The following is a 14,879-nucleotide window of genomic DNA, read 5'->3' as shown; positions in this document are numbered from 1 at the left end:
ATGTGTTTCAGCTGATCCTTAAAACGCTTAAGAGGGGCTGCACAAGGTCTGCTGCCGGAGCAAAGTTCACCATAAAGAATTTGGCGGGGAAGCCTGGTATCACCCATGCGGTGAACATGGCCTAACCATCTCAGTTGATGAGCGATGATTGTTGCCTCAATGCTAGTTAGCTGCGCTTTGTCAAGAACTGCCGTGTTGGTCACATAGTCCTCCCACTTAATATTCAAGATGAATCTCATTTTCTATTGGTGGAAGCGCTCAAGTTTTTTTGATATCATGGCGATAGTGTGTCCAAGTTTCACAGCCATACAGCAGCGTGGAAATGACAACAGCTTTGTACACCATGAGTTTGGTATGCAGTTTTAGTATTACATGTGATATAAATCATTTTGGATCTGTATTGATGATATTTGACTTTATATAATAACAATAAGTTATTTTATTAATTTATTTCATTTTATTTTATTATTTATCTAATGTATTGATTAGGTGGATAAAATAATAAAATAACTTACTGTTATTATATAAAGTCGAATGCAGTTTTAGGTCGTTATTCATGAAAAGTCTATGCATTAACTGTCCGAATGCTGCATGAGCAGCCCGAATTCTTTTATCAACATCTTGTTCTCAGGTACACCATTTGGACAAGATGCTTCCAAGATATGATAGTTTTAAAGCAGTTGACTGACTGTTCTAGTTCTACAGGTGTAAGAGCAGGAGATGCAGTGTCATCGGCATACTGCAATTCTGTCACACAGGTAACCAGAGTACGTCTTTGTGAGCAAAGTCTTGGCAGATTGAAAAGGCCTCCAAAACAAAATTTTATCTCCATGCCTAAGTTGTTTGCAGATGATTCATGCAGCATGGCAGCCATGTACAGTGCAAAGAGTGTAGGAGCAAGCACACAGCCTTGTTTCAATTTATGAGTGATTGGGAACGAATCTGATACTGAGTTACCATGAAGAACCTATCCAGACATGCCATCATGAAGAGCTTGAACCAATTCCACATTACGTTCAGGACATCCAAAATGTCTCAATAGTTTCCACGTAGCAGATCTTGGTACTGAATCCAAAGCTTTTTTTCCAGATCATAGAAAACTAAATACAGAGGCTGCTGTTGCTCTCTGCATTTTTTCTGGAGTTGTGTAGCATAGAAGGTCATATCTGTTGTGCCTGTGGAGGTTCGGAAACCACATTGATACTCAGGCAAAATCCTTTCTGCGATAACTTGGAGCCAGTTTAATAGAATTCTTGTGAGAATTTTACCTGCAGTTGACAAAAGCGATATACCACGGTAGTTCCCACATACACTACGATCGCCTTTCTTGAAGATAGTGATGATTGTAGCATTCTTTAAGTCGTCAGGTACTTCTCGAGTTTCCCAAATCAAGAGGATGAGTGTGACAAGTTATCAGAATGGTAATAGGATGTCATATGATTATCCCTTATCCTTTCTCTGTCAGTCTGTCAGTTATAAAAATTAGTAAGGCAGAAATTTACAACAAACTGATATCTCTGGAATAAAGAAAACTGTAGGACCTGATGGTGTTTCAACTTACCTGCTAAAGTACTGCTCATCTGCTTTTATCAGTTCAACTTATCATTAAACCAAGGTGTTTTCCCAGTGGAATGGAAGAAAGGATTTGTTAGTCCAGTTTTCAAAAATGGTGATAAAACTGACATAAAACAATATAGACCAGTTACAATTTCTTCTCATATTACCAAAATGTTTGACTCAATAATTTTTGACAAGATCACACCTCTCTTTAGAAACATAGTCATTGATGAGCAACGTGGATTCTTTTCAGGACGGTCAACCTGTAGCAATCTTCTTTTATTCTATCAGTTCCTCTTGGATGCAATAAAGAACCACTCTCAGGTGGACTGCATTTACACAGACTTCTCAAAAGCTTTTGACACTGTTGACCATGATGTCTTACTGCAAAAACTAACAGGTTATGGAATTCATGGGCCTCTTCTCTCATGGTTTGAACCATATCTTAAAAATCGCCTGCAGATTGTCAAAATAAGGGATCATTTTTCTGTGACTATTATTGTTACCAGTGGAGTTCCTCACTTACTTTTTACTCTACATAAATGACATTAAAAATATACTTAAGAATTCTGAATTGCTTTTGTTTGCTGACAATGCAAAAAAAATTATGCAAATTAATTGTCCACTGTATTCGAAACAGGTTGAAACTTAATTATGAAAAATATAAAATAATATTTTTTTTAAAAAAACAAGAAGAAAATATCATTTCAGTACAAATTTGGCAATAACATTCTAACTCCTGTTTCACAAGTTAATGACTTTGGTGTTTTATTCAGTTATAACCTATCATTTAATGAACATTATGGAACCCTTCTCATCAGACCTCTACCCATAGATTAGATTCAATACAACATAAATTTCTTCATTTATATTCATTTAGAGCAGGATTCTCACATGAAAATGTTGATTATACAGCCCTACAATAGTCTTTAAAACTGCACAGTTTGTCACAACACTGTGAATTCCTGGATACACTTTTCATTTTTAAATTGCTTCATTCCTTGGTGAATTGTCCACAACTCCTTGAAAAATTAATGTACATGTACCAGACAGACGCACGAGGTTTAAGAATACATTGTCTACAAATTGGCGTAGAACTATGCATTCGGTGAGCCAATTGAACGAATGTCAAGATCTCTAAACAAAGTGTATATTGATATATTTAACTGCTCATTGTCAAAATTTAGAAATCACTTACATAATCTCCAGAATTGACTATTTCTTTCCTGTGCTTGTAATATAACCTGTGTATATATCTGTACATATTTTTCTACTTACTCTACTCTTTTTTAGTGTGTTTTGTTTTGTTTATTTTTCTATGTTGTGTAAAATGGTAAGTATTATTATTTTGCTGTAGACACATGATTCTAAAAGGGCCTTCATAAATGCTGAGAAAGGGACTGTTAAATTTGTACAATTTTTATCTCAACAGCAAATGGAGATGTAAGAAGGTGGTAGGAGAGAAAAAGAAGAGGAGTTGGGAAGAATTTACACAAAAAATTGAAGTGGATGTAAGTGACAATAAAGAATGCTGTATGGACTTAAAAAAGAAAGTAAGAGGACAGAAAGAGTTATCACAAAGCTAGTGAAAAAGGAAGACGAGGAATCGTTAACACACCCAGAAGAGATAAAAAGATGGAAGGAGTATTTTGATAAGCTATGGAATGTAAACAACTGTGCAGGGGAAATAGAGATAGAATAAAGTGTGAGGACTCATCAACAGAGGAAGATATAACAATGCTGGAGGTGGAGTTAGTGGTACAAAAGATGAAGGTGGGAAAAGCAACAGGGATGGATGAAACCAGTATGGAAATGATAAAGGCCGCTGGACCTGTTGGTGTGCAATGGTTGTACAGACTGCTAAAGTGTATGTGGAAAAACATATGTGCTGCCTTTGTGGATCATTGGTAGAGTGTTGACCTCCGGATCCCAAGATAGCGGGTTCAAACCCGGCAGAGGTAGTCTGATTTTTTAAGGGCGGAAAAAAGTTCATTCGACACTCCATGTCGTACGATGTTGGCGTGTAAAAGGTCTTTGGTGACACATTTGGTGTTTACCCGACAAAATTCATTAAATCTCAGCCACAGATGCCCAAGAGTGTTTTGGTTTACTCAGTCTGCCATCTAGTGGGCCTAGAGTAAAATGGAATGTCAAAATTGATGAGCAGACAGCCAGATGGCGTCAGATCGAAATGTCTGCACATGGTAGCTGAGGCATTATTATTATTTATTTATTTATTTATTTATTTATTTATTTATTTATTTATTTATTTATTTATTTATTTATTTATTTTATTTAATTACAGAATTTACGTCCACATTGGAGCACTTAAATCAGACTACAACAAATTTGTCTTCCTTTTCTTCTCCCAAAAAGTCTTGAGTCTGGTTGACCTGGCTGCCCTCTCCGCATCCATTATAACATATTGTTTCCTCTGTATCAAAAGACTGGAAAAAGGGATAATAATATCAGTTTTTAAGAAAGGGGACAAGAAAGTTTGTGGTAACTACAGAGGATTCACACTTATATCGCAGCTACTTAAAATACTGGAAAGGATATTAGAAAGAAGAATGAGAAGAAAGATTGAAGGAGAGGAACAATATGACTTCAGGAGTGGAAGATATACAGTGGACCCAGTCTTTAGCATGAGACGGCTGATCGAAAAGAACTGAGAATATGGAAAGGATCTGGTCATGACTTTCATAGATATAGAAAAGGCCTATGATAGTGTCCCCAGAGAGAAGGTTTGGGAAACCATGGTTAAAAAGAGACTCTGAAGAGAAATGCTAGAAATCGAGCAAGCAATGTACAACTGTGTTAGCAGAGTACTGACCCCAGTAGGAAAGACAAAATGGTTTAGAACTAAGACTGGACTAAGACAGGCGAGTGTGCTGTCACCTCTTTTGTTTATTATGGTCATGGACAAAATTGTACAGGTAACAAAGGAAGCCTATGGAGATAAAGATGTGAAGATACTGCTATTTGCAGATGATGATGATGATGTGATCTGGGGAAAGGACAGCAAAGAAGTGCAACAACAACTAGATGTACTGAATGCAAAAATTGAGAAGTATGACATGAAAATCAGTACAGAGAAAAGCAAGACTATGGTGATGTCGAGAGGGGAAACGCAAGGAAAGGGCACTGTGAAAATTGGAAGTGAGAGTCTGGAAATTGTGGACAGCTTTAAATACCTAGGAAGTGAATTAATGCAAGATGCTAGGGTGGACATAGAGATTAGCAGGTGGGTACAGCAGGGTAATGCATTCTACCAAACTGTAACAAAACTCCTTTGGAGCAAAGAAGTACCAAGGAAAAGTAAAGAGATAATGTACAAAATGTACTATGTACCCGTACTGACTTATGCAGTTGAGACTTGGAATTGGATTAGCAAGTGAGAGAGTAGAATTCAACCCGGTGAGGTGAAATTCCTAAGAGGACAAGGAAAGACAGAGAGAGAAATGAAGATGTTGGTAAGGAAGTTGGGATAGGAAAGCTAAATGAGAGAATTGAAAAGAATAAAGTAACATGGTTTGGACATGTAAAGAGGATGGAGGAGAATAGAATTCTGAGACCGGTGCTGGAGGCAAAGTATAAGAGCAAGAGAGTAAGAGGAAGACCGAGAACAAGGTGGATTGAATCAGTGAAGAGCGGCATAAGAAGACGAAATTTAGACTGCGACAAGATGGTGGAAGGAAAGAGGAAGATAGAGAAGTGCCATAAATACCCCAACCCAGCAGGAGCTGGATAAGGGGAAATTGTGATGATGAAGATGATGATGTGTATGCTAAAAGGGCAGAAGTCCAGGACATCTGCTCTTTTAATAACATAACACACTTGGAATCTACGGAGTTAGCCAAGCTGTCTTGAATCAGTTTTATTGGCATACTTTTTACTGGCTCAGTGCTCAATAAAAAACAGACGCACATACAAACAGTTTTAACAGAAGAAAAGCTAGATGACATTGGTGTGAAACTTGAACGGTCACCGAATAAATCACTCACAAAATTAGCACAACAAGTAGGGGTTTTGGTTTCTTCTACACACAGTGCTACAAAGCTGTTAAACATCAAACCATACAGGTTTACACAGGCCCATTGTTTAAAACCTGCTGATCCAGCCACAAGAGCGAGATATTATGAGTGGTATCTTGCATCATTGAATGATCATTTATTCAACCCACAGCTTGTGTTCCTTTCAGATGAGGCCTGCTTTTTCATTTTAATGGTCTTGTGAACAGTCATAACTCTCGCTATTGGTGTGCAGAAAATCATAATGGTGTTTATGAAGTCCCTCATTATGAAGGACAAGACTTCCAGCATCTTTTATAACATAAGATTTCATATAAGATTGTATACATGATTAAAGCAGGGCAGCGGCGCACCACGTAAGTTGGGCTGAGGCAGCTGCTGTAGAGCAGAGTACAAACACTGTGCACTCGGTGTAGACTTACAAGAGAGACTCAGTATATTTCATAGACTGAACAGAAAACAGTTTTGCCTGTCCCTGTAAAATATTGCTTTTTGGACTTGGTCCCTTTTAACAAATGGCTATTCAAATGATTTTTTTTGTAATTTGTAAGCGATTATTAAATTACAATATTTGCCAAGCGCTACAATTCTTTTTGCCATGGTAGCTATGTTTATGATGTCATAAACTCTTGTTTTCTTGACACGACATAAGTCCAAAAGCCCATATCATGTCTACAAGTACGGGCCGTGAAAGCATCAGTGTTAACCTGACATTAAATTTGCATAAAAACACAAACTAAGCACACCATGAGTTACAGCAGAAAATGATCACTTCCAGTCACATAATGCAAACTGATGATATAAATTCATCATAAAAATCACAATGGACCGTTAAAATACTGGAAATTAACAACTAAGCAACAAAACATTACAGATCACTTTGGTGCCGCTTGAGCGTACGATCATTATGGAGCAGCATGTTTAGGAATGAGAAAAGCTTGTACAAGCGATATGAAACAATATGTGAAGCAGCAGTGAGGAGAGATGCTTCATTTATGTTAACCAGGGACCCACCCCAAGAAATATTATTATTTATACAGGAAAATTAAAACGGAGACATGACATTGCAAGCTCGCACAGTAGCAAGAGTTCGTAGTGTGTTCAAATGGTACTCACGTATTATTGTAGAAGGTTAGTATGATATCCTCTGCAGTTTTTGTATAGGTATAAATGATATTAGTAAAGAAGTGGAATCACATTGAAGGCTTTTGCTGATGTTATACCGTATAGATTAATAAATGGAATGGATTTCTATGTAAATCTACATGTCTATTTAGTAAGATAAGATTAATTATATTTTGTATTATCTTTATGAATCATAACGTGTGGAGTTGAAAAATGCAGTGTTTATTTTCCATATTTTTCCACATTTTGGAGTTTAGCACATATGTTCCATATTCTTAATCATTAAAATCAATATAGTCCATATTTTGGCTAAAAAGAATATTAAATTAACAGTCCTCTCGATAGTGGCAAAACAAATTAACAATATATATTTAAACATTTAATATATTTAGACCAAACTCCTTTTAACTTGTGTAAAACTCAACAATCGACTGTGTGCCAGTGATTTTCTGATTATTTTGTTACTCTGGCATTCCCTTTCATTGCTTCATGAGACTCTATTAAGAACATTCTGCGTGCTATGGACTCTGAAGATCCAGCCTCAGCTAAAGCTGCAAAAACAGTTGTCTGTGACACAAGTGGCAGGAATGACTTAAGTTGCATTCAGCATAATTTTTCATGCATCACAAAACTGGGAGATGTTCAATAAATTTCCAAATTCTTTGCAATCATTTGAGAGAAGGCTTGGAAAACAACAGGGAATCTGCCACCTGGGCAACATTCCTAAATGCAGATCAGTGATGATTGATTGATTGATCGATTAATCAAATATCGGTATCCATATCTATCTAAGAACACAAACGGCCCAAAACTTGCATCTGTCTTTTTCTGAAAGTTTCAAAATTGTGAATAATATAGTGAAACAGCTTAATTGTGATAGTTAAAGTTGCAGATACAGCAAACATTAAGATGGACACTGTACTTTCAAAAAACACTGGATATGAAGAAATCAGAAATGTTGCTGCAATGTTGCGTGGAGACTTAAGTGTGAAGTTAACATTGGACTTAAGCCAGCAGACATTGTGAAGTTCAAACAGGCCCCCATTACCTCTTCAGATGTCGAATGCAGTTTTAGTAAATATAAATCTCCCCTTAGAGAAAACAGAAGATTTAATTTTCCAGCACTTGAAATAATATTTTGTAATCCATTGTTTTAGTCACAGAGAATAAAAGATTGTATTTTTTAAAAGTTTGTCAAAAACAAGAAGTGCAACATTGTTTCATGTAGGCCTACCTTGTACAGCTTCTTGAACTTTAATACTGAATAGAAATGATCGTCTTTTGTAATTTTATATACATATAATTGCATATTTTATAGAAAAATAACTAAATACTGTATACATGTACATATTTGATTAATTATTAGTATACATAAATCTGTTCCCTGGTAATAAATAAGTTGCAGGATTGTGAGCAACTGCAAAGAAACCTCAACAGTGTTGTGAGATGGACAGCAGGCAATGATATGGTAATAAACGGGATGAAAAGTCAGGTTGTAAGTTTCCTAACCTAACCCCATAGCACTACAGTCCTTTAAGGGCCTTGGCCTACCAGGCGACTGCTACTCAGCCCGAAGGCCTGCAGAATACGAGATGTCGTGTGGTCAGCACAACAAATCCGTTTGGCCGTTATTCTTGGCTTTCTATACCGGGGCCGCTATCTCATTGTCAGATAGTAGCTCTTCAATTCTAATCACGTAGGCTGAGTATACCTCGAACCAGCCCTCTGATCCAGGTAAAAATCCCTGACGTGGCCGGGAATCGAACCCGGGGCCTCCGGGTAAGAGGCAGGCATGTTACCCCTACACCACGGGGCCGGCGGTTGTAAGTTTCACCAAGAGAAAAAGGTCTCTCAATTCTAATTACTGTGTTAATGGAGTGAAAGTACCTCATGAGGGTCACTGTACGTATCTAGGTATTAATATATTAATATAGGCAAAGATCTTCATTGGAGTAATCTCATAAACAGATATGTAACTGATGGCCGGTTTCTGGTACACCACAGTTACCTGTGAGTTACCTAAATGCGCTTGTAACTTTAACTGCGCTGTTAACTTTAATGAGTTTCCGGAAACTTAAATCCAGATTTATAAGCCCTGGTAATAAACAGTACAGTTATCATGTTTAGTATCTCTCGTCGTCCAATAGATGTCTCTACGCAAATGTTTTTAGGGTTATTTTGGTAATATCTAGTTAGTTTTACTAACAGAAGTTTTCTACAGTGAAAAATGGTTGGCAAATATGTACAGTCATCTCAATCAATCTGACTCAGCATGTTGTAATCTCCCATAATATGAATATATGTACGATCTAAGAATGCAAAAGTTTGATATATTTCCTCTTCTTTCTTTTTTGCAGTACGCAGACATCGTCTTAAATTTCATCTTGATCATTATTGTCAGTAAAATTATAAAAATACACCATAATTACCAAACAGATCACTTTTCTCCGATCCAGAACACAACAAGCGTAAACGAAAATAATGACATAAATGAAAACGTGCAACACACTTTGGAACCTTTCATTCTGGCACTGAAGTTCTGCACTGACGGTGTGATATCCATTTGTTCTCGATGCAACTGTTGCAGAATTTTTTAGTAGACTGTAAACAAACCAAAAACTCCTGCTTAAAACACGCATGTGCTGTTTTTCTCTGCAAGGATGCTGGACGTGTACAGCAAGATTGCCGGTTTTTTCTTTTTCTTTTTTTTCATCTCGGCGCTGAGTCTTACGTGCAAAATGTTGCTTATTCCTGCTCGTATCTCTCTGGGAACTCGCTCATTTATCATTCTTCTTTGACATGTAATTTGACGTGATCAGACGCCAAACCGTTCAAGAATTCCATTTCTTTCCAGGCTTTTATGGCACAACTTGAACAATCAACAAAGAACCACCTAATCGATACTTTATTTTTTGCGTTGGGTGAAATTAAATAAACATTATCACTCACAGAACATGTTTTGACCACTTAGTGGTCATCATCAGCTACATGTTTCGACCACTTAGTGGTCATCATCAGCTGATGTTCTGTGAGAACATGTTTCGACCACTTAGTGGTCATCATCAGCTGATGTTCTGTGAGTGATAATGTTTATTTAATTTCGCCCAACGCAAAAAATAAAGTATCGATTAGGTGGTTCTTCAATTATTCTTGTTGATTATACTCATTGATACGGTCATGAAGTGGACTACTTGCAATACAACTTGAACAACATGAAAGCATTACAAATTACGATCGCCAACAGGCAAAAGGAAATAGCCATATCACTAAATTGTTCATTAGTAGTTCCCTAATGTACTTATCGAACTGAGAATTTGTTGTTCTTAATAACTGCAACGGACTAGCAATTTGAGATTTTTTACTTACACTGACCACGCAACATGCATTGACAAAAATACTCTCCTAACTGCTGACGTGAAGTCCACTTGAGAATTTCAATCAACGTAGCGAACTAACCCTTACTCAGGGTGTGAAGTGTGTTGACACAGACAAGAAGGTACCATAAACTACAGCTCCCTGAAAGATTTTTAATTAAATAAGTTGAGATGTTTTATGTTAATCGGTAGAGTTTGAGACCTCATGTCAGCAGTTAAAAAATATAATAACATTTAAAAAAGCAATGAAAAATATATATTTATTATCCAGCAGGCTTATATTAAATGCGTACTGGTACCTAAGATATTTATTAGTTAGTGCAAATGTAAATATTAATGGTAAATACTCCATAATTTCATATTGTGTTCATTAACTGTTGGTAGAACACATGATTCAAAGCCTGCCGAAGGAGATCTTAAAATTTTAGGTGCACTGAAAGATCAGTTTGAGCCTGATGAAAATCCGTTTGGCTCGAGTTCTATTTTATTTGACGATTCATTTTCCGTATTGGAAGATACATCTACAGTACAGGCATCATGCTCCGAGGAGATTGTAACCAAAACAGCTGGGACAGATGACAATACAAGTGGAATCGGTGACTAAAGCCGGTGATGACGTGGATGTAAACGTACTGACCGAAATATTGTCGACTCCAGCACACACAAGCAAGTTAAAACTACAATGTTGTTTTCCAGCCCTTGTCCCTTTTCTCTACGGGGTCGGGTATGAGGTGAGATGAATCTGTTGTGGTGGGTTTTTATGACCAGATGCCCTTCCTGACGTCAACCTCATCAGAGGAGTTAATGAGATGAAATGAATGACGTGAGGGTGAAACCACGTGCCCGCACATAGCCTACTCCTGTCGAATAGCACTAAGGGGTCTGCTCAAGGCCTAACGTCCCCATCCGACGGACGAATCACCATCAACAGCGTCATTTGCCCTCACTCCATATGAGCACTGCGGAGAGGTTTGGAATTTAATCCAGGCTGTTGGCACGCAATTTAGTGACTAGAAATTATATACCACCACCTCCCCTACCCTGTCGGCCAACATTCTGATGGTGAAATTTTTTTCGACCAACGGGACTCGAACCGGCTAACCTCAGTGTCAGACCGTTTAGACTCGGCGCCTTAACAATCATGGCCACTTATTAATATTTACGAAACTAATATAAGACCTTGTACGAAATAATATGGAGTGGCGCATCATGTCGGTATTTGTTGGAATCAGTTCCAGCATAGAGTAACTACAGCACTAGCTGCAGTTACCAGTCATTGCACAGATAACTGTGAAGAAGCCGATAACTGTTGTTTCGGAAACTCCTTTTAAACATATCACCACGTTGAGTCACTGATGACTACGCATCTACAGATAACTGTCATTCCGGAAACCAGCCATAAATGTTACAGATCTCATTATATGATAATGGGGTATTTAGGATTTGTAGTAAGGATGTAAAGAAGTGGCTGTATAAGTCACTGGTAAGACCCCAGTTAAAGTGTGGTTCAAGTGTATGGGACCCTCGCCAGGATTACGTGATTTGAGAACTGGAAAAGATTCAAAGGAAAGCAGCTGATTTGTTCTGGGTGATTTCTGGCAAAAAGGTAGTGTTACATAAATGTTGCAATCTTTGGGCTGGGGATATTTGGGAGTAAGAAGACGGACAGCTCAACTAACCAGTATGTTGTGAGTTGTCAGCGGAGAGATGGTGGGGAATGATGCTCATTAGAATTTGCTTTATGTCACACCGACACGGAAAAGTCTTATGGCGACGATGGGATAGGAAAGAGCTAGAAGTGGGAAGGAAGCGGATATGGCCTTAATTAAGGCTGGTGTGAAAATGGGAAACCATGGAAAACCATATTCAGGGCTGTCGACAGTGGGGTTCGAATCCACTATCTCCCGGGTGCAATTTCTTAGCTGCGCGCCCCTAACCGCACGGCCAACTCGCCTGGTGGAATGACATTAATCATTCATTAGCTCGATTGGAGTTTTTAAAAGTAGGAAATAAAACGTGAAGATAAAGTTGGTATTCAAGGGACAAATTGGGGCAAATATTCATTTATAGAAAGAAGAATGAGTGATTGGAATAATTTACCAAGGGAGATGTTTAATAAATTTCCAAATTCTTTGAAATTGTTCAAGAAAAAAACTAGTTAAACTGCTGATAGGGAATCTGCCAACTAGGCGTCAGCCCTAAATGGAAATCATTATTGATTGATTGTGCAGTATGATGATTTTGAAATTTTGGAGTTGTGGAAATAGAAAACCGATGTTAAGAAAGAGAGAATTATGGAGTTGTGAAAATAAAAAAACTGATGTTAAGAAAGAGAAGTGGGACACATAGAGGGAGGGGGAGATGTAGATCATTGATGCATTTTTGAGTTTCTGTATAACCAGAAACAGCGCAATTCTTGATTCAGAATGCCCGGGGAAATCCTGCCGAGGTTCTTTAGTGTCGTTGAATGGGCATATTTGGGTTATGAGGAAGTGGGGTACTATCCGAGGACTGCCTTCCGAATGGCGATAAAGCATGCAGTGTTATGGCTAGCAAGGCAGAGAGAGCTTGGAGCTGTCCCTGTCCGCACTCCTCCACTCGGACTACCTGTGACTCGCACTGCCGTGACAGCGCTCCTTGCCCCGGGGGAAGGAGAGGCGCAATACGTGATGTCGATGTTATCCAAATAACACACAGAATCTTGTTCTTCACAGACAGAGATTTTGTTAGTTTTCCTGGCCTTTTTCCCTGTTTATTGGGATTGGCACGGAGGTTGATTAGGCCCAGTTTATGTGCTGTATGCCCTTACGTGGATGTATTCACTATTGCGTGTTTGTGGTGGTTTTGTAGCGTATTGTATATAAATGAAGAGAACTGTATTAAGACCTTTTGTTTGAGCTAGAGGAATTGCTATGTGCGTCTCATGAGAAGTCGTGGCAGCTTGTAGGTACGGCACGAGTAACAGATACTACACTAAGCAAGATAAACAGTGCAAACTCTCTGAAAGAGATGCATGTTCAATATTGAACTGTTCATTATGCACTACCTTACAGTAAATGTAACAAAAGTACAATTGCACTACCAGTTTGAAACTTTGCACCAGCACCCTAGTTCGCAAGAATCCCCGCGGACTGAACCGATGTTTGTCAGGCCTTGAGACATGAGATTGGCGCATACACGAGACTTCTCGTCAGATGACCATAGTAGCTATGTGCATTTAAAATCCTTGACTTAACCAGGAATTGAACCTGGGGCTCTCTGAACCAAGCACCAGTGAACTGGCCATTAAGCCAAGGAGCAGAACTTCACAGACGATGTACTAATTTTAACAAATACTATAGAAAGTTTTAGAACTACGAAGTGACCATGTGATACCAGCAGCTTGCACTGTCAACTTTGTTACCTAATAGCTTGTTGGAAAGCCAGCAAGTAGCCATTTTATAAACTCCCACAAAATCTTTCATGCTGTTTCGTACAAATATCATACTATAGCTATGAGACTTGCAATTTAACATTCAGACCCTGAACCACAGTGTGAAAATTTATCATAACACCAAAACTCAAAAATGTGGCTGTTTTGGGGAGAATTTAGTAAGACTCTGAGCTATTGTGCCCAATATAGGATTTCTTATAATGTTCCCATTCATTAAACCTCAGTTTCCTGGTAGGTCACCTGAGCTCAGTTGATATCAGCTACCATATGGAGTGTGTGTAACTGTTTTTAAACATTTAGCATTTGTATAGTATCCGATTCTGTTTTTTTAAGACTTGTGGGGAAAGTTTAAAGTGTACTCTACCAAGAAAAGAAAGAGGAACTACTCTCGGATTCAAAAGTATGGATACTAGACGTCAAACTTCAGTCTAAAAGGAAGTGATGGCCCAATCTCAAACCTAACCACATCAGTTTATAGCGGCATTGTTTCTGCATTTAAACTTGTTCCATGCTTTAGCTATTTTAATATAATATGGGAATAACCTGTCTTTTGACCCTCTACAGACAAAGCTGGACTTCAAAATTCTGTAAAATGAAGGCCAGCCATCCATTCATAATGAACTTGTATGTCAGAACCCTAAAAGTTCTTAACAAGTTGTTGTAATCGATATAAAAGCAACAGAAAAGGGATAATTTTTCTGTAAATTTTGGTCGTGAAAAGTGTAATTACAGCATTCATAATGATGTTAAGCACAACTTTGACAGATTTCACAATACTATGAAGCTCTGAGTATAGATAAGAAATAATAAATAATAATACTATGAAGCTCATCAGTAACATTTTAAGACACAGCAATTAAAGACTGTAAATTTGGAAACTTATTAAGATCAATTAGGGCTACGGGCACATTTTTGTTTTGTGGAGTTTTAAAGGGCAAAATTTGTCCACAGAGGAACAAAAAACAGATTTTTTAAATGTTTGATTAAAATAGCTATTGCACTAAACAAAATAATATTGTGTATTGCCCTTAAATGCAGAAAAATGTAGCTGTGATTTGGGATTATTAGGTTTGAGATTAATCCACCCACTTGTTACTTACCTACTTTTACCGTGCGAGTTGGCCATGTGGTTAGATGCACGCAGCTTTGAGCTTGCATCCGGGAGATAGTGGGTTCGAACCCCACGGTCGGCAGCCCTGAAAATGTTTCCCGTGATTTCCAATTTGCACACCAGGCAACTGCTGGAGCTGTTCCTTAATTAAGGCCACGGCCTCTTCCTTCCCACTCTGAGGCTTTTCCTATCCCATCATCACCATAAGACCTATCGGTGTTGGTGGGACATAAAGTAAATCGAAAAAA

General features: G+C 38.0%; 2 protein-coding genes across 3 annotated transcripts in view; one reads left to right on the top strand and one right to left on the bottom strand.

Annotated features, from left to right (window-relative positions):
* Cisd2 (CDGSH iron sulfur domain 2) overlaps positions 1 to 14,879 on the bottom strand; it is a 64,027-nt gene that overhangs the window by 37,431 nt on the left and 11,717 nt on the right. The gene's annotated exons all lie outside the window — the stretch shown is intronic.
* Positions 1 to 14,879, top strand: part of LOC136882131 (TP53-regulated inhibitor of apoptosis 1) — a 31,954-nt gene that overhangs the window by 16,541 nt on the left and 534 nt on the right. The window lies entirely within an intron of this gene.

This window comes from Anabrus simplex, chromosome 10 (assembly GCF_040414725.1).
Source record: "Anabrus simplex isolate iqAnaSimp1 chromosome 10, ASM4041472v1, whole genome shotgun sequence".
NCBI lineage: Eukaryota > Metazoa > Arthropoda > Insecta > Orthoptera > Tettigoniidae > Anabrus > Anabrus simplex.
Note: the sequence above shows the minus strand (reverse complement) of the source record. Positions and strands in the feature narration are given on the sequence as shown.